The sequence below is a fragment of the Phocoena sinus genome, chromosome 9 (assembly GCF_008692025.1).
Source record: "Phocoena sinus isolate mPhoSin1 chromosome 9, mPhoSin1.pri, whole genome shotgun sequence".
Classification (NCBI taxonomy): domain Eukaryota; kingdom Metazoa; phylum Chordata; class Mammalia; order Artiodactyla; family Phocoenidae; genus Phocoena; species Phocoena sinus.
This window is the reverse complement of record NC_045771.1, coordinates 4,405,516-4,429,686: the sequence shown is the minus strand read 5'-3', so window position 1 is coordinate 4,429,686 and position 24,171 is coordinate 4,405,516. Positions and strand designations below refer to the sequence as shown.

Below are 24,171 nucleotides of genomic sequence, written 5' to 3'. Positions count from 1 at the left end.
CCTCCAGGTTCATCCATGTTGTCATAAATGGCAGAACTTCCTTCTTCTTAAAGGCTGAATAATATTCTATTGTATGCATGTACCACATTTTCTTAATCCATCAATGGACACTTAGGTTGTTTCTATATTTTGATGACTTGTGAATAATGCTGCAATGAACATAGGGGTGCTGATATCTCTTTGAGATTCTGATTTCAACTCTTCTACATAAATACCCAGAAATAGGATTTCTGAAAAATATGGTAGTTTCATTTTTAATTTCTTGAGAACCTCCATACTGTTTTCCACAATGGATGCACCATTTTGCATTCCCACCAACAGTGCACGGGGTGGGTACCATCATTTACCAACTCCCTTTTGTCAACTTCTAGAAGATTCTCATGGGCTTGGGATATTGTGTTTTGTTTTTTGTTTTTTTTTCAGGATCCGGGCTTGGCAGCTTTTTTGAGATATGTGTGTGACTCCCACCTCCCTGTGCCCTTTTTATTTCTCAATTTTTCTGGGTCACTAAATTTGTCTTAAGATTGTAACTGATATGGAAATGCTTTGAGTTTGTCCCATAATTCAGAGTTAGAAATTATTGAATCTTGGACTTTAAATCTTGAGACACCTGTCATTTTATTATTTATTGGTGATTTTCCCCAACCAAACATCTGCCTCACACTTGCTTTTAATTTCAATGGTCCTGAAAGATTCAGAAATCCCTGAGGGCAGAAATTTTTCATTTGTGATGCCAACATCAACTTAAGACATTTTGTAAATATTAGTGCCTTCAAAATAATGAAGTCTTGAATTTTCTCACTTTCTTTAAAACCAACCACTGAAACAGCTTAATGCCTCCCAACTTTGCCCTTGTGTCAGGTTACAGCAGCTCAATAATACTGACTATGTAATTTATTTGTGGGAGGCATGTAAAGAAATTTCTATGTTCCTACTTTCATGTCTTTCATTAATTTGCTAACTTATTGTCACTTTCTCATCACTCTTGGAGAAGCTACTCTGAGATGAAGTAACTTACAGAAGGTCACACATTATATTAATGCTGGTAAGCTTGTCCTCTGGCAGCTAGGTGATTCTTGGAGAATTCTTTTCTTCTTGTAGCTTGGAGAATAGCTAGCCCATCGCCAGGTCCACTGGAGAAGTACACCAGGGATATTGTATAACTTACCCAGCTGAAAATATTCAGCTGCTTCCCTGAGGATACAACTCACCCCACAAGATGTAATTCAGACCAACATTTCTAAATACAAGGGGTGCGTGTGAGACCAATTAGCTCCAATTTCTGAGCCTTTGTTTATACTATTCTTCTTGCCTGGGATGCCCCTGCTTCTTTCTTCTTCTTTCTTCTTATTCAAAAAAGTGAGAGAGTGGCATGGACATATATACACTACCAAACATAAAATAGATAGCTAGTGGGAAGTAGCCGCATAGCACAGGGAGATCAGCTCAGTGGTTTGTGACCGCCTAGAGGGGTCGGGTAGGGAGGGTGGGAGGGAGGGAGACGCAAGAGGGAAGAGATATGGGAACATATGTATATGTATAACTGATTCACTTTGTTATAAAGCAGAAACTAACACACCATTGTAAAGCAATTATACACCAATAAAGATGTTAAAAAAAACCAAAACAAAACAAAACAAAAAACATTTCCTACTCCTATTGCAAGGTGTGACATAAATTCTGCTTCTGCCATTAAACCCCATCTAGTTATGACACCCATTAATGAGCTTTTTTACTGAGTGTATTTACCACACTTCATGTTTTGCCATCCACTCAAGCCCTGAAAACAGCATGTCTCACAAGGCAGCATCACCTCGGCAACTGGAGGGAGGAATGGCTTTCAGGTTCCTTGTTGAACTTGGCCATGGAGACACTGAGGAAGAACTCATCTGCAGATATTGTACCTTCCTATGCCAAAATTCAAGTTTGCTTACTTTACATCTTTAACCCAACTCCCTAATCTGCATTTGTGGCATTGTCTCATGAAGCACATTGGGCAGGAGTTGCCATAATGCACGTGAAGGGCAGTGCTGCATGTCCCCAAGCCGAGGAGCATTTCTGCCTGTGTGTTGTCACAGATGCCTTTGCCTGCCTCTCTTTATTCTGGGGTCTTCATTTTAATTTGTTTTTTAAAATTTTTTAATTTTTGCGGTACGCGGGCCTCTCACTGTCGTGGCCTCTCCCGTTGCGGAGCACAGGCTCCAGACGCGCAGGCTCAGCGGCCATGGCTCACGGGCCCAGCCGCTCCGCGGCATGTGGGATCTTCCCGGACCGGGGCACGAACCCGTGTCCCCTGCATCGGCAGGCGGACTCTCAACCACTGCGCCACCAGGGAAGCCCTGAGATATACATTTGAAAGTAATAACTAGAATTATGACTTATAACATTATACCAGAACATATAAGATTTTTAGAAATTTCATGTAATGTCTGAAACATTTATATTAACATATTTCCATACAAATAACCCAAAGAAAGTTTAGTATTAGTTGTTTTTGTTTGTTGGTTGGTTGGTTTATACTGCAGGTTCTTATTAGTCATCGGTGTTATACACATCAGTGTATACATGTCAATTCCAATCGCCCAATCCAGCATGGTATTCTCTTATAGATGGATTAATGAGTTCCAATCAATCCTGCTACAAAGGGACTTAGCTTTGTAATCATTCGGACTTTAGGGCATGCAGTCCATGGAGAATGAAGACATATGGCTAGGACTTGAGGCCAAGGTAAGAGGAGAGGCAGCCGATGTGGTCGCTGGCTTGGCCCACTCCCCCGAGTTTGGAAGTGCCCTGAACGTCCTTGGTGAGGGGTGGTCTGGCCTACTGCATCAGTAGGTTTTCAGCAAGGAAGAGGAACGTCCTTAAATTAGGATAATTTCTAGAGGATTTAATAATGGGACTATTTACAAGGGTCTGGGTTGGGTAAAGGGGGGTCACAATGGACAGAGCTGTTACCGCCCTTAGGTCAGAGGGACGGGGGTGGGGAAAGGTTACCAGAACCTGGAACCTGGAATGATAGGTTCATTTAGGGAAGGCTGCTTTTAGAAAATCAATGACCATTGGGTGGGGGGTACATTCAAATTGAAGCCACTTTGCCGGGATGGGTTCAAGGACTCATAGCCTGTCCTCGCCTGCCTTTTCCCCTCTGAATTCCTGCTAGGGCACCCCAGTGGCTGAAACACCTGGGAGTCGGTGATGAGATTTCTATGAGTCAGACTTCTGGGGCAGAGAGCAGAGGGAGAATGGATCTGTAAAACTAATCACATATACCCAGCACCACTATAGCAGAAATTCCTCGACCTCTAGACAAACCTGGGCTGCATGGACCAGAGAGCTGAAGGTCCATGTGGGACAGGACTGGGGGAATCATTCCCGGGTGCACCTGCCACAGCATTGCAGGGTCCTTTCCCCTGGGGACACAGCCTCCTCTCAGCCAGTGTGCTTCAGGTTTGAGAAGTGGGTCAGTGAGGACACTGGGTGAGGTGTCACAATGTTTTCCTGGGCAGCTGCTCCCAGCCTCCTGCCAACTACATCGATGTCTTGTGGTTGCACAGACTGCAGAATACTTTATGTAGCAGCCAGTTATATTCCTGCCGGGTGTGCCCTAATCTGTCAGCTCTTCCCATAGCTCTCAGGGCCATGCCCTTGTGTACCACCCTGACCTTGATACTTCCCTTTACTGTCCCGCATCCACATTGCTGACGGGGAGCCTGATTCCATTAGGGCATCTGTGACCGTCGGCCCGATCAGTAGTCAGACTTCACGTACCAGGTGCCCTTGTACCGTTTGTTATTATTGCGTTTTTAATCGTAAATGAAATGTCTTCCAGTCCCTCCCATGCAGCATAGATATCTGGGGAGGGGGGGTTGCCTACACGGCAGCCAGCCTCTCATGCTCACGCCTCTGAGTCTCTCCATTCTTTGGGCCGCCATCGACCTTGGCAGTTCAGGTCATTGTCCTTTGCCAGGAGCTTGGAGGAAACAGTGGCCCTCATGGAGCCCTGCAGTAGCAGCAAGTCAGCACCAGCTCCTGGGGCCTTGCTGGGACCCTCGGTCCTTGGCCATGGGAAGGGTTCCCATCCTGGTAAACCTGTGTCCCACTCCCTCCACCCAGAACCCTCAGGTCCCATGCGTGTCCTCCCGGCTCCTATCAGTACTGATGGCCTTGGCTGATTGTAGAGGGACCTCTGGTTCTGGGATGACCCTTCAGAGTCACCCTGGAATGGGTGGGCCAGGTGGGCCTTGATTGACACTCATCAGTCAGTCTCTGGGTGCAGCCTGACCCTGCCTCCACCCCAGGATGGGGCAGGGCTTGAAGGTCTCGGTTTGGCCACCAAATCTCCCTGCGGCCTTGGGAGTGAGAGCTTCAGTCAAGGAGGAGGGAATCGACCGTGCACGCTCCATACATGTCTCATGTTTATATAGATGATTTGGCAAATGTAGACGAGAAAACACTTTCATCCGTTATGTCGACAACCCGAGAGAAGCATATTTCATTTCTGTTCCTTTTGTCTGTTATGTCTTGACGTGCATACATTTTTTTTAAATGAAACCATTCCACACAAACCTGGCTTGTCCACCAAGCTAGCCATTTTCCCATTTTTTCTCACGTTCACCCCTACTCCTACCTTGCTCTGCTCTGTGTCATGGAGACTCCATTTTCCAGGGTGTCTCAGATCCTGGTTGGGCCACTGGGAGACTGAATGGAAGCATGGGGGTTGGCAGGAGACAAAGTATTCTTCCCCCGCTCTCTTGCTCAAGTGGGTGGCCCCAGCACTCACAGACTGACGATCCCAGCCCCTGGTCTCTGAAAGCAGGGCCGTACTCGCTGCCTGGCCATGCAGCGGTAACACCTGCCTGCTTTGCTAATCTTCAGGTTGGCTTGCCATTCCCTGCTTAATTACCGATGAGATGGAATTGCTGAAAACCAATATCTTGTATTAAATATCCTTTGTCTAAAATACTTAGAATAGTTTTAATTAATCCCCAATTTTTGGACTTCGAGGCTGTTTCTTGTTTGTTCCTAGCAGCGTTGAGCCACGACCCTCTTTGTTACTAAATCTTTGTGCGCACTCATGATTATTTTATAAAGCTAAATTCCCAGAGGCGGAGGAATTACTGGCTCGAAAGGTTTAAAGCTCTTGTTCAGCTATTGCTAACTTTCCTTCCAGAAGGTTTTACTAATTGCTAATCTTTTCTTGGTCACTAACTATGACTTAATCCCTCACCTGGGCCCTCCGAGCCCTGGATTTCCAGTCTGCAGCGTGTGGCTGCAGACAGAGCACCATGATGTAAATGATGACCACAGCATTGTGCTATGTAGAACCTGCGCAAGTGTCCCCAGCAGTTCCGCTGACCTGAACACATGGAACAGAATGGGAATAGGCTTTGTCTAGAGTGAAAGAGTGGCTGAAAATTAAAGGCACTGAAAGGGTGGGAATTGTGATACCATGTTGCCTCTCAGTGCCCGGGTGTGTATACTACTTCTGTCAATTCTGATGCCTGGCACCAGTTCCTCCTCCTCCAAGAAGCCTTCCTGGATTTTACCTGGGCACTCACTCAAAAATGATGTCTTGTACCGTTCTCATATTTCACTTGTATATGTCTTTCTATTCCTGTCTTCAGGTAAACTTTCTCATTTGGGGCAAGCCTAGTTTCCCTGCTCTCCTGTCCCCTCTCTACCTCCCATAGTGCTTGTAATAATGCTGTAATGACAGGCATAGTTGAATAACTTGTTCCTTTTGTTGGAATTCTGGTGATCATTCCTGCCCCACCCCCACCCTGGGGAGTCAGTAACCTACTATTTTTCCAAGGCCTAACACTTTTTTCCTAAGCTGAAAATGCTAATTCCCACCCCCAACTCCTTGGTATTTCCCCTAGGATACTACTCACATCACAGTTGGAAGAGTATTAGGCTTGTTTATTACTCTCAAGGCTGCACCCCTGCTTGCTTTATCTCCTAGGCTGAGGGCAAGTGCCACCTCATGTATAGAACAGACCCTCAAAGTTGCCAGATTTAGCAAGTGAAAATACAGGACACCTAATTAAATGTGAATTTCAGATAAATAACAAATAGATTTTCAGTGTAAGGATGTCCCATACCATCTTTTTGATATACCTATGCTAAAAATTATTCATTGTTTATCCAGAATTCAAATTTAACTGGGCATCCTATATTTTTTCTGGCAATCCTGTGCTCAAAGAAATTGTATTGTTTTCATGTAGTATTGATAATGCCAGGGAACTGTGGGCTGTACATATTTGCTTTATGTGAGTTTCTAAAGAACCACTGATATCTTAAAGTAATTTACCTATTTACTTTGGCTCCCCTTCCCCCCAACCCTTTGTGTCTAACCCCCATTTGTCCCTCTCTGTGTTTACTTTAATCCCTTCACTGCCTCTCTGAGGATTCTAAGGAATTTCTCACAGGAACCTAAATCATATACACAGTTAAACTAGAATAAACCTAGCAAAAAGCATAATGTTCTACCCATTATTATAAGTGGGGCATTGAAATCTCCAATTATTATTGTTAAATTGTTCATTTCTCCTTTCAGTTATGTCCGTTTTTGCTTTATGTATTTTTTCAGCCTTTTCGTTAGGTGCGTATATGTTTACAATGGTTATACATTCCTGATGGATAAGCTCTTTTATTATTAGAAAATGTCTCTCTTTGATTCTAGTCATTTTTTTTGGTTAAAGCCCTTTAGTCTGATATTAATATAGCAACTCCACCTCTTTCAAGGATGCTGTTTGCATACATTTTTCTATCTTTTAATTTTCAACCTTTTTGCCTGTCCTCTGAATCTAAAGTGTGTTTCCTGTCCACAGCATGTAACTGAGTCTTTTTTTTTTTTTTAAAGCTGGTTTGGCAATCTCTGTCTTTTGATTGAATTGTTTAATCCATCCACATCCTGGTCTGCTTCTCCTGGAGTGACACACCTGCTGTATGAGCAGAGCTGGGTTGGAGTGGTAGTCCCTGGTCTTCTAGGCTTGTACTCCTGCTGTGGAGCCTCTGCTTATGAATCAGCTGGTATGGGGTCAATCGAGGCCTCGGTATTGTCAGCCCATCATACCTGGGGTAGACATTCTGTACCACAAGGTAGGAGTCTCATCTTTTCAGCCATGCCTGCCTGGAATTCTTTTTATTTATTTATTTATTTATTTATTTTTGGCTGTGTTGGGTCTTCATTGCTGTGCACAGGCTTTCTCTAGTTGTGGCGAGCGGAGGCTACTCTTCATTGTGGTGAGCGGGCTTCTCATTGCGGTGGCTTCTCTTGTTGCGAAGCATGGGCTCTAGGCGCTCAGGCTTCAGTAGTTGTGGTGTGCAGGCTCAGTCGTTGTGGCACATGGGCTCAGTAGTTGCGGTGCATGGGCTCAGTAGCTGTGGCACATAGGCTCTAGAGTGCAGGATCAGTAATTGTGGCACATGGGCTTAGTTGCTCCATGGTGTATGAGATCTTCCCAGATCAAGGCTTGAACCCGTGTCCCCTTCATTGGCAGGCAGATTCTTAATCACTGCGTCACCAGGGAAGTCCCTGCCTGGAATTCTGAAGGCCTGAGAAGCACCCGTCACCTACCCTTTCAAAGTGAAAATGTGGCTCCACTGGGAGTGAGGTGGGGAGAGAGCCCCCGTCTTCTTAGCTGCATCTGCTCAGGTCAGAGCACCTGTGGTCGAGTTACTCAGGGCTGGGGGGCTGGGGGTGGGAGGGGGCTCAGATTCCGTAGACTTTCACTGTTTTTAATGAGATTTAGTAGGTTTTCTTAAATGAATGTTTCTCCATTCCTTTGCTAAATGCCCTTAGGACAATTTCCAGAGGCTTTAGGTGGTTGTTTAAAAAAATAATTTTCACTAGTTAAGTGGTTGTTTTTCTGGGGAAGGTGGGTCGGCTGGACTCCCTAAGCTGCCATTCTAGAATTCCGCCTCTAACTGCGACTCTGAACTACATGAAATAAAACTTTTCTTTTTCTCAATTGCCCGCACCGGCACATGGGCCGCAAACCACCGTTTTTGTCTGATGGAAAAGTTTAGCACAAGTATTCTTGTTTGCAGTAAGTGACACTGAGTCCTCTGATATTACTTATTAAATATTTGTAATCCTACATTTTTGATCCAGAGAAGGAAACTCACTGGTATAGCTGCAGTTCATGCTCCATGAATATTTAACCCAACAACCTGTGAGTTTTTATTACCCAGTGCCTTCGGACCAGTCGTCTTATTATAGATTTAAATCCTCGACTTGGTCTTAGAGATAAATTTATTATTTTGTATTTGCTCCCTAGGGAGAGATTTAGTCTAGAGTTTTTATGGGGTTTTACGACGAGACGACAGTGCTCTGTGGGTCCTTAAAATGTTTAGTCATGTGCATCCTGTTCAAATACTTCGAGATTTTGATGTTTGCTGGAGAATTGATCTACTCTCCTTTACCCTCACTGCTAACGGTAGACAAAGATGCCAACGAAACCAGAGCAAGCAGCCAAGTTAGCTGTATGCTCTGCTGTGTTCCAGAGAACATTTCATCTTTGGTGAAATTCGGTGGGGCAGGGGTGTATTTCTCCCCTTTGACTTTTTTTTTTTATCGGCAGTGCCGCGCATCTTGTAGGATTTCGGTCATCCTAGGTCCTCAGCAGTGAAAGCATGGAGTCCTAACCACTGGACTGTTAGGGAATTCCCTCCCCTTTGCCTTTTAAGGATTACTTACAAGGATTTGTTAGTATCCTTCACATATATCTAATGCAGCAGTACGCCGTATGTGCGTATTTCCCATTTAACACTTGAATCATTGAAATGTATGGAGGATCCATTTAAGCCACATTTACTAAGTAAGTGGGACGTTAGAACATCATCACGTGGGCCATAGCTTTTAACCAGATATAGTTTTAATTTAACTCTTTAGGCTCAGGAAACTGGCTAGTCACCCCTCCCTTTCCTCTATCGACCAAAAGCTTATTGAAGACTTACTGTGGTTAATACTCTAAGTGATATCTCAGGGATACAAAGAAATATTAGCCTGACTCTCTTGCAAGGACCCCTAGTTCTCCCAATCAGGCAAACTCTATGTGTTAAATTATGAAACAGATAGAAGTTTGTTTTGTCTTTTGGATTCTCTCTCCTATGTGTTCCTTTCTTCACAGACATTATCAGGACTTCTATGTTGCTCTTCCTTTCATGCGTTCAAACACTGCTTTGAAAGCACATTCCCGCTACATGGATCTAAGGCGATGCTTTGGTCTTCTAAAGGAATTTGTGGGCCCAGCTCTTTTTGTTGTACAGACTGTGCCCTGTGCAAGGGCACCTGGCTCAGGGGGCAACATGATGGGCTGAATTCAGACCTTAGTCACTTTCCCAGCCCCGGGTCCTTGTGGACTATTCCAGAAAAAGGGATCTCACTATAGCTTTTCTGCCCTAATCCTAAATGGACCACCTTTGACTAATTCCTATGAAGGTACCATGTGTGTAAGCTGACAGCCTAAATACTGAATTTTAAGGAAAGGACCTGTCGTTTATTATGGGATTTCAAAAAGTCAGGGAGAAGATAGACTATTTTAGGGGGCCTAGGGTCCCCCCTGTGATTAAGAACTCCTAAGATGAAGCTTGAAGTCTGCCCTACTTCAATGCAGAGCAGACTCAATGGCTGCTACCCCTATATCCTATGTATTTGTGAGAATTGTTCACATATTGGTTAAGAGGTAAGACCGAAAACCCCTATTGGGCATTTTGAGTTAAGCTTTGAGCTATAGATGTTCCTGGGAAAGAGAGGATGATGAATTAAAACGGTTATAAGAAACTGTAACTCAGACAGGTGCTCGATGTCAGTGATCTTGGGTCAATGGAAAGAGTGAACCCAGGTACGGATAATCACTAAGATCAGAACTGGGGACCTGGGGTCCAAAATTTAGATGAGAAAGTGCAACTTAAGCATCCAGCTGAAACCTGATTGAGGAGGACAGTCAATCTAAACCATTGTCAAACTCCCTGACCATGTCAGTCTATGCCTTGCACGTTTGAGGTGAACGCAGAACCAGAGAAAACTATTGGTGAGCCAGGGAAGCACACGGCACACCCAGGCCTTCTATGGAAACTTTGAATGGGAATGGTGTCTGTCTTCCAGCTTAAGGAGAGAAGAGATAGAAAGCAAGAGGACCTGGGCTCTTACCAGAGTCAAGAGCAAAGCCTGTTGGCAGAACTGAGGGAAAAACATGGCACTGGGGACATCTCTGATTACGTGTATGGGGACCTTGGGTCTCTTCTTAGCTCTGGATCCTATTCTTCTGGCCGTAAAAATGGAGACTGTGATTCAGCACACACGTGGGCAGCCTTTCCTCTTTTGGTTTAGCATTTCTTGGGAATCCAAGGCCAGAGGGTGTCACCATGTCCCAGGTCTACCTGTGCCTTGATGGCAGAAATGAGATCGAGAGAGAGAGGGAGAGGGTGAAAGAACAGGAGAATTTGTTAGTTCCATTACTGATTCTATGTGAGTTTCTGTAGAGGGTTTGTACACAATTAGCAGCAAAGTTTGGAGAGAGCCAGTGCATTTTATGACCTTGTAATATTTAGTAGGATTTTTTTTGTCTTTCATTTCTATGACTTTTGAAACAGTTAAAAGATGCTTACTTGGCCCCCATTTTGTTGGAGAGACCAAATATGCAAATTGAACCTAATATTATGAAAAAAAATCTTTGTGATCAGAATTTTAAATGGTAATTTATTAATGGCTAGGTGTTGCAAAGATACATGGTTGCATTCAACAAGGAGGGCAGCTCATGTAGCCACTAATAATCCAATTATTATGCGTGGAACTGGAGAACTGTTTCTCCTTAAGTAATGTGCTCTCCTATTTATTACAATAATTAAAATAGTTAACAATGACTCTATGAATTTTGTTTTGTAAGTTTTGTTTACAAACCAGATAATGACTTCACTTTTTTTTTTTTTTTTTTTGCGGTACGCGGGCCTCTCACTGCCGCGGCCTCTCCCGTTGCGGAGCACAGGCTCCGGACGCGCAGGCTCGGCGGCCGTGGCTCACGGGCCCAGCCGCCCCGCGGCACGTGCGATCTTCCCGGACCGGGGCACGAACCCGCGTCCCCTGCGTCGGCAGGCGGACTCTCAGCCACTGCGCCACCAGGGAAGCCCATGACTTCACTCTTGAGTCATTTTTTGCTTCTGCAAGAGGGGATAGACGTTGGTATTGCTGTGAGCTCCAATCATGCACCGAAATGTGTTTAATTCCACCTATAACCCCAGTAGTACAATGACATACCTGCTGCATAGAGTCTGGCATTCACGCTGAGACTTTCTCATCGGTAAAACTGTTCTCAGTACTGTCATCACGTGTGTAGTGTGTTTTGTTGGGTGGATTCATGTCTTGGGGTTGATTCGTGTATGGTTTTAGCAATTGCCAATGTTCCCCCAGTGATACAAGCAGGCTTCGTGGAGGAAGTCAGATTTCCAGAGTTCTTAGGGCAGGAAAAACTTCCTAAGATAAAGACAACGAACGTCTGCCAGGATCAGTCCTAGGAATGTGATGTTTTTTTGTTTTTTTGTTTTTGGCTGCATTGGGTCTTACTTGTGGCACTCGGAATCTTCGTTGTGGCATGTGGGATCTTTCCTTGCAGTGCGCAGGTTTCTCTCTAGTTGTGGCGTGTGGGTTTTTCTGTCTCTTGTTGTGGCACGCGTGTGGGCTCCAGGGCAAGTGGGCTCTGGAGTTTGCCACGTGTGGGATTTTAGTTCCCTGACTAGGGATTGGAACCCACGTCCCTTGCATTGGAAGGTGGATTCTTTTTTTTTTTTTAATTAATTAATTTTATTTTTGGCTGCATTGGGTCTTCGTTGCTGTGCACGGGCTTTCTCTAGTTGCGGCGAGCGGGGGCTACTCTTCGTTGCGGTGCGCGGGCTTCTCATTGCGGTGGTTCCTCTTGTTGCGGAGCATGGGCTCTAGGTGTGTGGGCTTCGGTAGTTGTGGCGCATGGGATTGGTTGCTCCGCGGCATGTGGGATCTTCCTGGACCAGGGCTCAAACCCGTGTCCCCTACATTGGCAGGCGGATTCTTAACCACTGCGCCACCAGGGAAGCCCTGGAAGGTGGGCCACTGGGGAAGTCCCGATGTTGTCTATTTTAATGGGGGTTCTCAAGCTTCATCTTCAGCAGCTTCATCTGGAGAACTTATTAAAAAGCAGACGCCTGTGTCTACCTCTGATGAGGCTATTGTGTATCTGTGGTGGGTTCAGGCGTCTGTATTTTTTATAAGCTCCTCAGAAAATCCTGGTGTATACACTGTGTTTGTCAATAAACCTCATGTGTTCTATTCCAGTAATTTTCAAAGAGCCACATCCTGAACACTTTTTTTTTTTTTTTTTTGCAGTTCACGGACCTCTCACTGTTGTGGCCTCTCCCGTTGCGGAGCACAGGCTCCGGACGCGCAGGCTCAGCGGCCATGGCTCACGGGCCCAGCCGCTCCGCGGCATGTGGGATCTTCCCGGACCGGGGCAGGAACCCGTGTCCCCTGCGTCGGCAGGCGGACTCTCAACCACTGCGTCACCAGGGAAGCCCCTGAACACTTTTATCATGAAAATTGGTAAGCTGTTGATGATCTTTCCTTGCTGGACTACTTCCTTTCACTGTAAATTACAATGGCTAGTAAATCGTGATGTAACACACCAGAGCTTAAAATGCAAATGATTAATTCTGTTGAATAACTCAATTTATCAATGTCAGGCTTTCAATATAGTTAAATATTTTAATAAGTTAAATATTTTAATAAGCCTTTGTTTTGTTGGCTGAAAATTAGATATTCTATAGCATTGTTCAATAACCATTATTTGTAGGATTCTTGTTGGATCGATACTGCCCGGAGTTCCCCTCATGTGCTAACTCAACCCTGTGCTAAAAGTTTTCAGGCCCCAGGTAAAACGGTGTGAAAGAATGAGCCTACTCGAGAAAATGTAATTAAGAGTTTAGAACTATATTCATTGATTTTGGAGACTTGGCTTTTCTTCGAGTAAAAATCAGTTTTAAGTATTTTTAAAAAAGGATTATGAAGGATTTGCATTTGTTTAATGTGAACTACAATTCTGCAAGTTGCCTGAAATGTCGCCATTACATATTTAATCCTTTAATTTAAATTATGGTCTCTGGTGTGTCTGTCACAGTAAAAGTGCTATTTGGTGTCAGTCTAATGATATTTTAGAGGTATTGCAATGGAGTGAAAAGGCCACTGCAGTTGAAACAGAAGATTTGCAGTTATTAACTCTGTTCTCAGCCAAGGCACCTGACTCTCTGAGCGCCGTGTGGGGTTGAGAACTGAGTAGGGTATAACAGTATCTAACAATCCCTCTGCTCAACTGTACCCCCTTCTCACTCTGCAGAAAGCAAATCCATTATTAGGCATCAGAGTGGAAATCTTCTCAAGAGTGTGGACACCTGGTTTTTCCTGAGAGCGGTCCTTGATGGGAGACTGACTGGGCTGGTACAGTCGCCGCCCATGTAAAGGGTTGCTTTTCCCACCTTCTCTGCCTCCTCATCTTTCCTTTTCTCTCATCCTTTTTTGGGAGCTCAGGGCTGGATCAGAGACCATCGCTGTGATGCTCCTGCATCATTCCCAGAGAAGCAGAGAGAGTGATGGTTTTTCTTCTTCCCCCAAAACCGGCTGCCATCTTTGCATGTTAGTTCCATGCTCATCTAGACCAATGTCCGAGGGACTCTGAGTCTTTCTTTATTGAGTTTATCATTCTTACGCTTAGCAGTTAATATTTAGGGTAAAAATTCCCCATGTTGGAGGAGAAAGAAAGGACACAGAAGCAGAAATGATGGTGGCATGAGTGGGGAAGAGTGAGAAGTCTGGCCTCCTTAAACGTCTACGTTCGGAGAAGGTGGGGCTGAATTCTAGGGGCCTTGGAAGCCAGGGTGAGCGGTTTAAATTTGATGGAAAAGGGAAAATGGGGCCAAGCATGCTCTGAGATGCACGCTTGCCTACAGGAACTTTACAAGGAGCAGTTCCCAGAGCAACGCCCGTGGAAGGGAGGAGAGTGGGCATGGCTGAGGCAACCTTGGCATTGGGGCATCAACAACAACCTCAGCTGATGGCCCGGGGAGCTCGGAAGCTGGAGCATTTTCAGGTGGTCCTATGGTGCCCCGACCTTTTTCCTCCCACGGTGGCCCGTCATGAGGTGTGGCTTCCTCTGCCCCCAGCGGTGTGATCTGGGGTGAAGGAGCTCTCTTCATTTGAGGGCAGTTTGCAGAGGGGGTGACAGCTGAGGGATGTCCATCTTCTGGGGAGGGGGACAAATCCTTCATCCCTGAAGGAGGATCTGGGTGGCACATCATGATATCCGTCACGGGGCATCACTGCCGTGTCTTAAGGACATCTACTGTCAGTGGCAAAATGGTTACTTGGAAGTGGTTAGGTGCCTTTGGCAGGATGACCAAGAGAGTCCTTCAGGCTGAAAGAGGAAACGTCCCCGAAGGCTGTAGGTTTACAGCAAAGCTCTCTGGAGGAGTGAGTGGCATAAATACAAACCAGCATTACACCTAACGGCACTCGGCCCCATACAGTTGGCACCTGACTGGCACCGTAGCCATGTTTAAACGTGCCATCTCGCTCTGCATTCTAGAGAATGCAAAGCCTGCTGGTGGCAGGCTGTGTTTCATTACCATTCTGCTGGTTGTCAGCATTTTTGTGATAAATTAGAGGCATGTAACTCCCAGAACAAATGAGCCATGTTGAATATTGTGAGATGTGTAATTGAATGTAGTACTAGCCTGTAGAATAATTGAGTTTAGAGAAACAAATATGCAAGAGTTTGGACTGAACAACCTGACAGAGGAGGAACCCGACAGTCCCCAGACCTCCTGATTCAATCATTGCATGGAAGTGACACACAAGGAGAGCAACCATGCAAAAGCCACACACCTGTGCATTCAATTATTTTCCCCACAAACAGTTGAAGCCCGTATTAAATTTCATTAATTTTACATATTACATCAAAGTTATTGATCGTACGTAGGACATGTCTTTAAATCAACTCAAGTCAATCAACGTTATGGCCCCTCCATTAGATCATGACCTTAACCAGCATGCTATACCCACTAAATGCCAGTAGCAGCCCACAGGTATGACAATCAAAAAGTTGCCCCCAGTTGATAACCACTGCTATAGACCCGTCATAATGAAATTTTAAAATAAACTTCCAAAGGACTAGGGCGATTTGCAAGTAAGTTAATTGCCTGGTGAAACAAACCTCAATATTCTTGAAAGAAAGACAACAAAATCCATACAGTAAACAAGGCTGCATTTGTAATGTTCAGTGTACCCTCTGTGGTGAGCACAGCTACCCAGATCACCTGGTAGGAATAAGGGCCCTGCTTCCCCTGCTGCTGCCATTGCTGTGGCAGGCAACCTAGTCGTCATCTCCCTTCAGGACCTGCCTCTGCTGTGGAGGCAGCTTGCTCCAGGTCACACCCTTTTCCTGGGGGATTGATATGGGGTTATAAAGGCCTGGCCCCCTTGTGTCAAGTTGGGAAATCTCTGAAGAAGTTAAAAAACAATTAATAAAGGTGTTAACGTGGATTTAGGAGTACTAAAAACTCAGTTAATCAAGAAAATCTAACAGAAGAAAGGAATGTGGAAAAAAGGAAACAACAGCTAAGGCTAATAAAAAACACATCGCAGTGTGGTGGACTTATCCCAACTGTATCAGTAATTATCTTAAATAGAAATGCACTCAGCAATCCAGCTAAAAGGCAGCGATGATACACAAAGAAAAGCAGCAAGATCATATAAATGTTATTTACAAGAGATGCATTTGAAACATGAACAAAAGATGAGTTAAAAGGAGAAGCACAAAGAGGCTTATCATGCAAACTTTAATCTTAGAAAGAAAGCTGGTGTCATGGACCGAATGGGGTTCCCCCCAATTTGTATGCTGAAGTTCTAACCCGCAACATGACTACATTTGGACATGAGGCCTTTAAGGAGGTAATTAAGGTTAAATGAGGTCATAAGGATGGGGCCTGAATCCTATAGGACTAGTGTCCTTTTAAGAAGAGGAAGAGACACAAGAGGTCTCTCTCCCACTTTGCACCTGTGCCCAGAGGAAAGGCCATTGAGGACACAGCAGGATGATGGCCGTCTGCAGCCAAGGAGAGAGTTTTCACCAGAATCCAACCCAGCTGGCACCGTGATCTTGGACTTCCAGCCTCTGGAACTGTGATAACATAAGTTTCTGTTTTTAAGCCACCCAGCCTGGGTTCTTTTGTTGTGGCAGCCCAAGCGGACTCCTACAGCTGCAATGGGTATGTTCATATCCAACAAATTAGACTATGGGAGAAATAAGGCATATTATCACAAATAAAGACATTTCACAGTGATAAAGGAATCAATTCATTAAGAGGAAAATCCTAGATGTGGAGATTCTCACCCAGATCCCCCTTCAAAAAAAAGAGCCTGCCGCCCCGCTCTCGGGGCTGCAGAGAGCTGTCTCATGTCACCTTTGCTGGGGCAGCTGGCATGCCGAGTGAGGCAGGCTGGAAAGACTCGCACACTCTGGCCCCATGTGGGATCATGTGATGGGCAATACTCACTCCAAGGCTCCCCACTAACGGTCAAGGACTTAATCTCTGCTACAATCTGGGCACTGCTTTCCAAGTCAGGAAGCTCTATGCAGCAGAAGGCAGAGTTTTATTCCGAAACTCGCCCGCTGGGGTTTGCTTGAGACTTATCTACTCCTGGAACCCTGGCACCTGGATCTGCCGGGCATGTGGACTACCTGGGCGGGTCACTGGATTTGCTGCAGAACTCTCTTCTGCCCTGGTACACACCTGAACCTGGATTTTGGAAATAGCATATGTCAGACTTCAGAATCTTGTTCTAGCCTATTACCAGTTTAATTGAAAGGCTGCAGAAAAGGTCACTATGCCTTTTTTTTTTTTTTTTTGGTGGCAGGTGATACAAGTTGCAACGACCTGTCTTGACGGTGGAGGGGCATTTTGACTTGCCCCGGACCACTGGATGTATAAAACTTCACTACTGGGGCAAACTGGCGAGACTCTGAATCCCCATAGAATTTTCTCCCAATAACTGGCAAGAATAGATCTCACTGGGACATGTAGACATAACATATAACACATAACAGTTTGTTTTCTGATTCTGGGTAGTGATTTGGAAACACCATTGGAATTCATGGCTTAGAATCGTAGATCTATGTTCAAGCTACTGATATGTTTCCTTTTCATTTGAACTGTTGTCCTGGAAACCTTTGAAGCAACCAGAGGTGAAGCAAATGCCTACGTAGCATTGAGCTGCAGAGTCTCTCTCTTCTGCGTCTGAACATGGGTCTCTTGTGGGAATCAAAACTGCTCACAGACTCTCAATCTGCGCAAAAGGAATATCCTTGGGAAATTTCATGAAGGAGGCACACTTGTGCTACATTTGTGGTCTCTCTTCTCTGCGGTGGCTCTGTGATAATAAATGTGTATAAAAATCCATGACAGTGGGGCATCTATAGATGGTAGATTGTTTTGAATTTTTGTCAGCATCATAAACAATTTCACATTTCAAAATTTCTGCTGAAACACTCACGCACAATGTAGACTTGCATGCACAATGTAAAACCCAGACTGGTTTGAACAAACAGCACAGCGCTGCTTGGTTGTCTTAAATATTGGCACAGATAAAGATGTATTATTCATCTCAACTCTTTCCATTGCTTTGAAACAGAAAATAATTTCTGTGGCCAGCTCTGAATAAATATGTGAGTTGGTGCCTTAGCGATCATGATATGTTCATCTAGCTTGATGGGAAATGTAGAAATCCCACCTCATACTCCAGTTTCAACTTCTCTTCTTCAGGTCTAATTGCCCTTTCACCTGCTCTTCTTTGCATAGCTCTTTGAGGGGGTGGGGTGCTGTCTCAGTTCAGAAGGGTCTTCTCTGTGTCCTCCAGAGACAGAGGACGCAGTGGGTCAGGTCTGGGTTGAGGGACGGGCCTGAGGTCGGGCTGGTAGTGCTCTAAGTCAAAATGTCCGAAGATCAAATTCAAAGAGTTTCAGCCAAGGCCTTGCGGACCCAGGAACTCTGATTCCAGAGTGTAGGAGGTCAGATAACAATGCCAGCTAGAAGACAGAGCAGTAAAAGTTCAAGAATCCCTGCTAACCTGTCAGAAGACTCAGAGGCCAGAATTAAGGCAAGACACATGACAAAGCCTGCCTGGGGAGTGAGGGCATTCCTGGGGAAGGAATCTGTTCTTCAGGTCATGATACCTGAAGGTAACACTGTTGCTTGTTGCTACCACTGGCAACCAACGTAGTTGTACACAGGGAACTAGACTGTACTTACGCTGTGAAGTATAATTTGTGGTTTAAAATCATAGACTTCTATCGTAAATGAGAGTCTCAGACCACGGGTTTTTAAACGTCTGCACTTAATTTGTATTCAGGCCCTCATTCTACCAGTCACAGTAATTTGTGGTTTCCCCTTTTCTGTTTCTCTGGGATGATGTCCAGTTTCTGAGGGCAAGCACTGATTAGATTTGGGGTCCTGTGTCATCAATCCAGGAAGACAGGTGAAGAGTCATGCCCCAGTGTCACCCTCAATGCCCCTCCAGATCCAGGGTCTCCTGCTGCTTCTGGCCCACTCCAGGCCACAGGAGAGTTAGGCCATCCTACACCAACAGCTCCTAGAAATCCTCTGTACTCTTCCTAACTGTGTTGGAGTACGGCCTTCTCCAAGCAAGAACTCTCCACACATCCCCTAAGCCTTCAATGTTCATGGCCGATCAAGGCGCATATCATTTGGCGGGAAAATGGCATTTCAGTGGCTGGATCTGGTGGTGCTGGAGCCATTTCTCTCTACAGAAAGAGGTTCGATACTTAGAGGACCCCTTAGTCCGAATCAGAAGGTGTAAGTCTCATTCTTCGCTTTTCAGATGTTCTTCTGCTATCCAGAAAATTGAATCTACAAGAAAGTACAACAAGCCTGCATTCTTTCCCTTTCCCTCTGTTTCTGGATGACCAATCTTACAGAATTTTGTTGCAGTTCTTCAGTCACAGCTTCATCATTGTCTGTGATTTTGCAAGCTGGCCATGACGTTTGAATCTGATTATTCCACCCTGGGTTACAGCCACTGCTTCCAGGGCACTTGGCTCTATTTGTAGGACTTTTTATCAATTCATGACTGTCTGCGTATTCCTGGAGATTCTAGATAAGCCTTCCCATATTCTGGGCTCAAATTTTGACTTACAAATCGGGTGCCTAAAAAATGTAACTTATGTTCCAAAATTTCATGTCTAATTTGAGGCACCATTCCATCAGGGTGATAGACATTTCATATGAATTTAGGGCTCTTCCTTCCTCACTTTCCTAGGGCAGCATTTAAGTTCTGTGGGCACATGGCAACAAGGCACAGAGCGAAAGATGCTGCAGGAGTGGGTCTCAGCATCACTGACAGCCGGCTGAGAGGTCCAGAGACCTCTGGTCTTTGGTCAAGTCTGTAGTTGGACATGTGGGCTGTTCCCATTCCATGTATGTCTGTGATGATCTAAGGCGGTTTTCACTTACAAAAGAACATTCATGGCTTTAATGTTCCAGGAACATGGATTACAAATACAGAAAAAATCATTAAAGAGGTTGCTTAGGTTAGTGGATCAGACTTGGAATAGGAAAAGAAGTATTGTTCCGGAAGCTTCTGCCATAGCATAGTAATATGCTCGGAGGAGCCCTGTGTGAGCTTATTTTTTGCTCCCAAGATGAGGAAGATTGTAGATATAAATAGTTTATTTTCAGGAAAGGACCCTCAAAGGAAACTTTCATCATTTAACCACTCTTCAATTGCTCCAAGAAGATAAAAGTACAACCTCCAAACCTTGAAAATCAGGTCAAATCTTCCTAAACCCTGGAGTTGTGGGGATGCAGAAGAAGCAGGACGCCCATGAGACAGGTGTTATTATTCCTGCTTTCAGATCACCGACCGCTGGTCCGAGGTGGGATTTCCATGGAAAACGTAATAAAAATATGACTCGTCTTCCTGCTTCATTCTTCCCTGGTCTCAGAGTTGGGGGGAGGCTGTATGGAGGAAGTGTAAGATGAAGAATTTCTGTTTTCACTAAGAAAGATGATGTGATTAAGGAACGAGTTTTTGAAAGTCTCAGTCATTTTAAGGAAAAAAGATTTCTTAAAAAGGGGCACCCGCCGCCCCCGCTCCATATAGAGAATAAAAGCAAACAACTTAGAAATGGGTGATGACTGTATGCAGAGGACAGCTCTGTTGAAGCCCCATGTCACTTGGACATGGTTTCATGTAGCAGGTGCTCTAAATGATTCGTGATGAAAGGAGTTTTCAGCATTATTACAATGTTACCTGAGGAACTACTCATCGGGAAGCGTTGGTCGTTCCATCGTGTAGCAGTGGTAATGATCGCTGCTCAGGAATGGCTCGATCACGCATTTTTGTCTTCGTTCTGTCCAGCGTGTCACTTTGAACCGAAATTAATTTTCTAGACAGAAGAGCCAGAAAATAAATCCTTTTGGAAATCTTAAGAGATTTAGATTCACTCCCAACCCCGCCCCCCGCCCCTGCATCTCTTAATGATGTGCCAGGCATCTGCTTAGCACTGGGTGCAGGACAGACAGGTGGCGTCCATGCGTTTGACAGATTTGAGCATCTATTAAGCACCAGACAGTGTGCTCCGCACCAGAGATTGGAGAATGTCCAGTCTCTAATGAGATTGGAGATGCCAGAGATTGGAGAATGTCCCTGGTCTTAAGGACATACAAAGATAAGTGGAGAAGAGATACTGACTGGCAATTAAAATACAGCATTGTGACCTCTAGTCATGGAAGTCTCCTCTAAGATGAACATCTGGCTGTATTTTTAAGAATGATAGTCATGAGGTGCCTCTTCTAGAAACTGGAAAATAACTACTTTGTGGGATCCAGACAAACACGAATCAAAATTAGGAAATATACTATTGGCTACTTAACAATTTTTCTTTTTAAATTAGCAGGACCAAGTTTTTTGTTTTTTTTTTTTTAGAAGTTGTTGGGGGTAGAAGTTTATTAATTAATTTATTTATTTTTGCTGTGTTGGGTCTTCGTTTCTGTGCGAGGGCTTTCTCTAGTTGTGGCAAGCGGGGGCCACTCTTCATCGCGGTGTGTGGGCCTCTCACTATCGTGGCCTCTCTCGTTGTGGAGCACAGGCTCCAGATGCGCAGGCTCAGTAGTTGTGGCTCACGGGCCTAGTTGCTCCGCGGCATGTGGGATCCTCCCAGACCAGGGCTCGAACCCGTGTCCCCTGCATTAGCAGGCAGACTCTCAACCACTGCGCCACCAGGGAAGCCCAGCAGGACCAAGTTTATAGATAAAAAGGACAAAGGATATAGTATTTCTTCTGTTTAGTCATTTAAAAAACTAACTATTCAAAGACAATGTTTGTAATACTTGTGCTGAGCTGTGTTGCTGCTGAGGTGTTGTTTGATTCTTTCTGCTTATTGATTTACAAAGCTTCTTAAAAGGCAAACTTCAGTTTTCCTTTTGAACTGGACAAAAATTCAGAATGCACTAAACCTGACCACACGTACAATTTCCTAAGTTGTTCTCCCTTAAGAATGGCTGCAAAAGCTCCATCTAGTAAGATGTGGGATATCATTTTCTTTGCCTTGAAGACAGAATTTCCTCGAGAATTGTAAATATCAGATTTTTTTTTTTTTTTTTTTTCCTGGTACGCAGGCCTCTCACTGTTGTGGCCTCTCCCGTTGTGGAGCACAGGCTCCGGACGCGCAGGCTCAGCGGCCATGGCTCACGGGCCCAGCCGCTCCGCGGCATGTGGGATCTTCCCGGACCGGGGCACGAACCCGTGTCCCCTGCATCGGCAGGCGGACTCTCAACCACTGCGCCACCAGGGAAGCCCTATTTCCTGTATTTTAAGATGCTTTGACATCTTGGGGCCTTTCTGGTCCTGGAGAGTCTCCCTGTCCCAGGGCCAGTTAATTCCTAAAGAAAGTAAAACACTTGCTTTTGAGGATGTGTTTCATGCCCAGACCAGAACCCACAGCCTCAAGTACCGCCTTAATCTAACTCTCACACACCAAGCCGATATTCCCCTCTCTCAAATCCCCCCAGGGCCAGGTACTGGTTGACCAGGGACCCCTATAGCCTAGAGACCACTAAACTTATTCATACCAGCCAATCCTAAGCTTGCTCAGCTTGTCTACCCTGCCCCTTCCCTGCAGTGAGACCACAATAAAGGCTCCCGCCTGTGTTTTCTCCTTGCTCCTTCTGTGACTTGCCGAATCTGGTGCTTCCACATGTGGCCTTGCACAGCGTGACTGCCCTCTCCTCTTGGGAACAGTGAGTAATATAGGCTTCTTTCAGGGAAGTCAGTTGCCTGTCACATTACCTGCCTGTCATCCCATCATACCCGATTAAACAAATCCCAGGGATATTTTAAAACGCCCGTTCCCCCATGCAAGCTCCCCCTCTATCACACTGCCCTGTTGTTGCTCTTTGGGGTCTTATCATCATCTGATAGTATCTTGTATATTGTTAATTTACTTTTTACTTATAACTACAAGCCACTGTTCCTCACAAGGATGTAAGCATGGTGCAAGTAGGAAATCTCCTGCCTGTTCAGCATCCCTGGTTCCCGGACCAGAGCCTGGGAGAATGGGCAGTCAGTAATTCTTGTCCAAATGAAATGTGTAGACACTGGGAGAAGAGCAATGAGAAAATCAAATGAAAGAGTATTTGAGAAATCATTTTGGAAGTTCTAAAATAGTATACAATTAAAATGGTGAGTTTATTGCTGGATGCCTCTAGTCTCCAAAATTAAGCATTTCATATAGCGTCACAGGCAGGTCTCGGAGGGCTTTAAGGAAGTATACTTTTATCCATTTTCCTGCACAGAAGGACAAGATATCTCTAGTGGTCTCAGAAAAATTTCTTATTAGGGAAAATCATGTCAAGATACACCTGTGGCTCTGGTGCTGAGATCTGTGTATTTTCCCATCTTCCTGGACAGCTGGACTACAGTTCCCAGCACCCCTTGCAGTTAGGTCTGGTCATCTGATTGAATTCTAGCCAATAGTGGGTGAGTGAAATTGATGGGCACCACTTCCAGTCCTGGCCCCTACAAGTGTCTCTGGGCAACCTCCAGGCTCCTTCACTTTCCTGGGTGACCTTGGAAACCATGGGGTGGTGGGGGAAGTGGAGGTGACACAGAATGGAAGGGGTCTTGGTTCCTACCTTATCACTTGGAGAGTCACTCAAGATCAGCAACATTCACTTTGGACTTAACCTGAGTGAGAAAGTTTTGTTTTGTTTTTTAAGTTTTATCAAGAAATAGCTGATTTACAATGTTGTGTTAGTTTCAGGTGTACAGCAAAGTGATTCAGTTATGCATACGTATATATCTATTCTTCTTTAGATTATTTTCCATTATAGATGATTACGAGGTACTGAGTATAGGCTCCTGTGCTAGACAGTAGGTCCCTGTTGTTTATCTTTTTTACATATAGTAGTGAGCATCTGTTAAACTCATTTATCCCTCCCCCCCCTTTCCCCTTTGGTACCCATCAGTTGTTTTCTATGTCTCTGGGGAGAGTTTTATTGAGTGAAAACACTCGGGTTTTGTGGACAACCTGTTTTAGGAGCTATTGTCTTCATTAACATCGGTGCCTCGAGTGTCTGGGTAAAATCTAGTTGATGCCAAACATTGTGATGACAAGGGGTTTAAAGCCCTCTTCTCGCCGGGAGATCAGAGGCTGTGGGAGTTGAATAACTCCTTTGCCAATGATTTACAGGGCTTCTGTATGGTCTAGGTCCACGCCTCCTGTGCTCTTTCCTGTGTCTGCTGTGGCTTGGGTTCTGCCATGACTCAGCATCTTGCCTTGATTGGGTTAGAAAGGGCAGTCCTGAAGAAGTGAAATTCATATCTGTCAGTTTGGCAGAGTTTGCAAAAATCTACTCAAATGCAATTGTCTGGTATTATTTCTCTGGGCTCTTGGCAAACGGCCAGAAGGTGGGGATCTGATTTCCTCCCTAAAATATAACTTTGCTCTCCCAGGCATAGCTGTCAGCACAGGGGAAGGACTAGACCTCAGTCATCCCTTAACAGTGTCCTTCCCTTTCCTAACTGTCCTCTCTCCCTTTCTGGGAACCAGGGCTCTGGGGCTGTTGCCTGGT

The 24,171-nt window shown here is 45.0% G+C and overlaps 1 long non-coding RNA gene across 1 annotated transcript in view; it reads left to right on the top strand.

The window, feature by feature from the left end:
* Positions 1 to 12,449: 12,449 nt before the first annotated feature.
* Positions 12,450 to 24,171, top strand: part of LOC116759226 — a 115,002-nt gene continuing 103,280 nt past the window's right edge. Inside the window, exon 1 of the long non-coding RNA XR_004351385.1 lies at positions 12,450 to 12,574. This is a non-coding gene — a long non-coding RNA (uncharacterized LOC116759226). The remainder of the gene's footprint in view (positions 12,575 to 24,171) is intronic.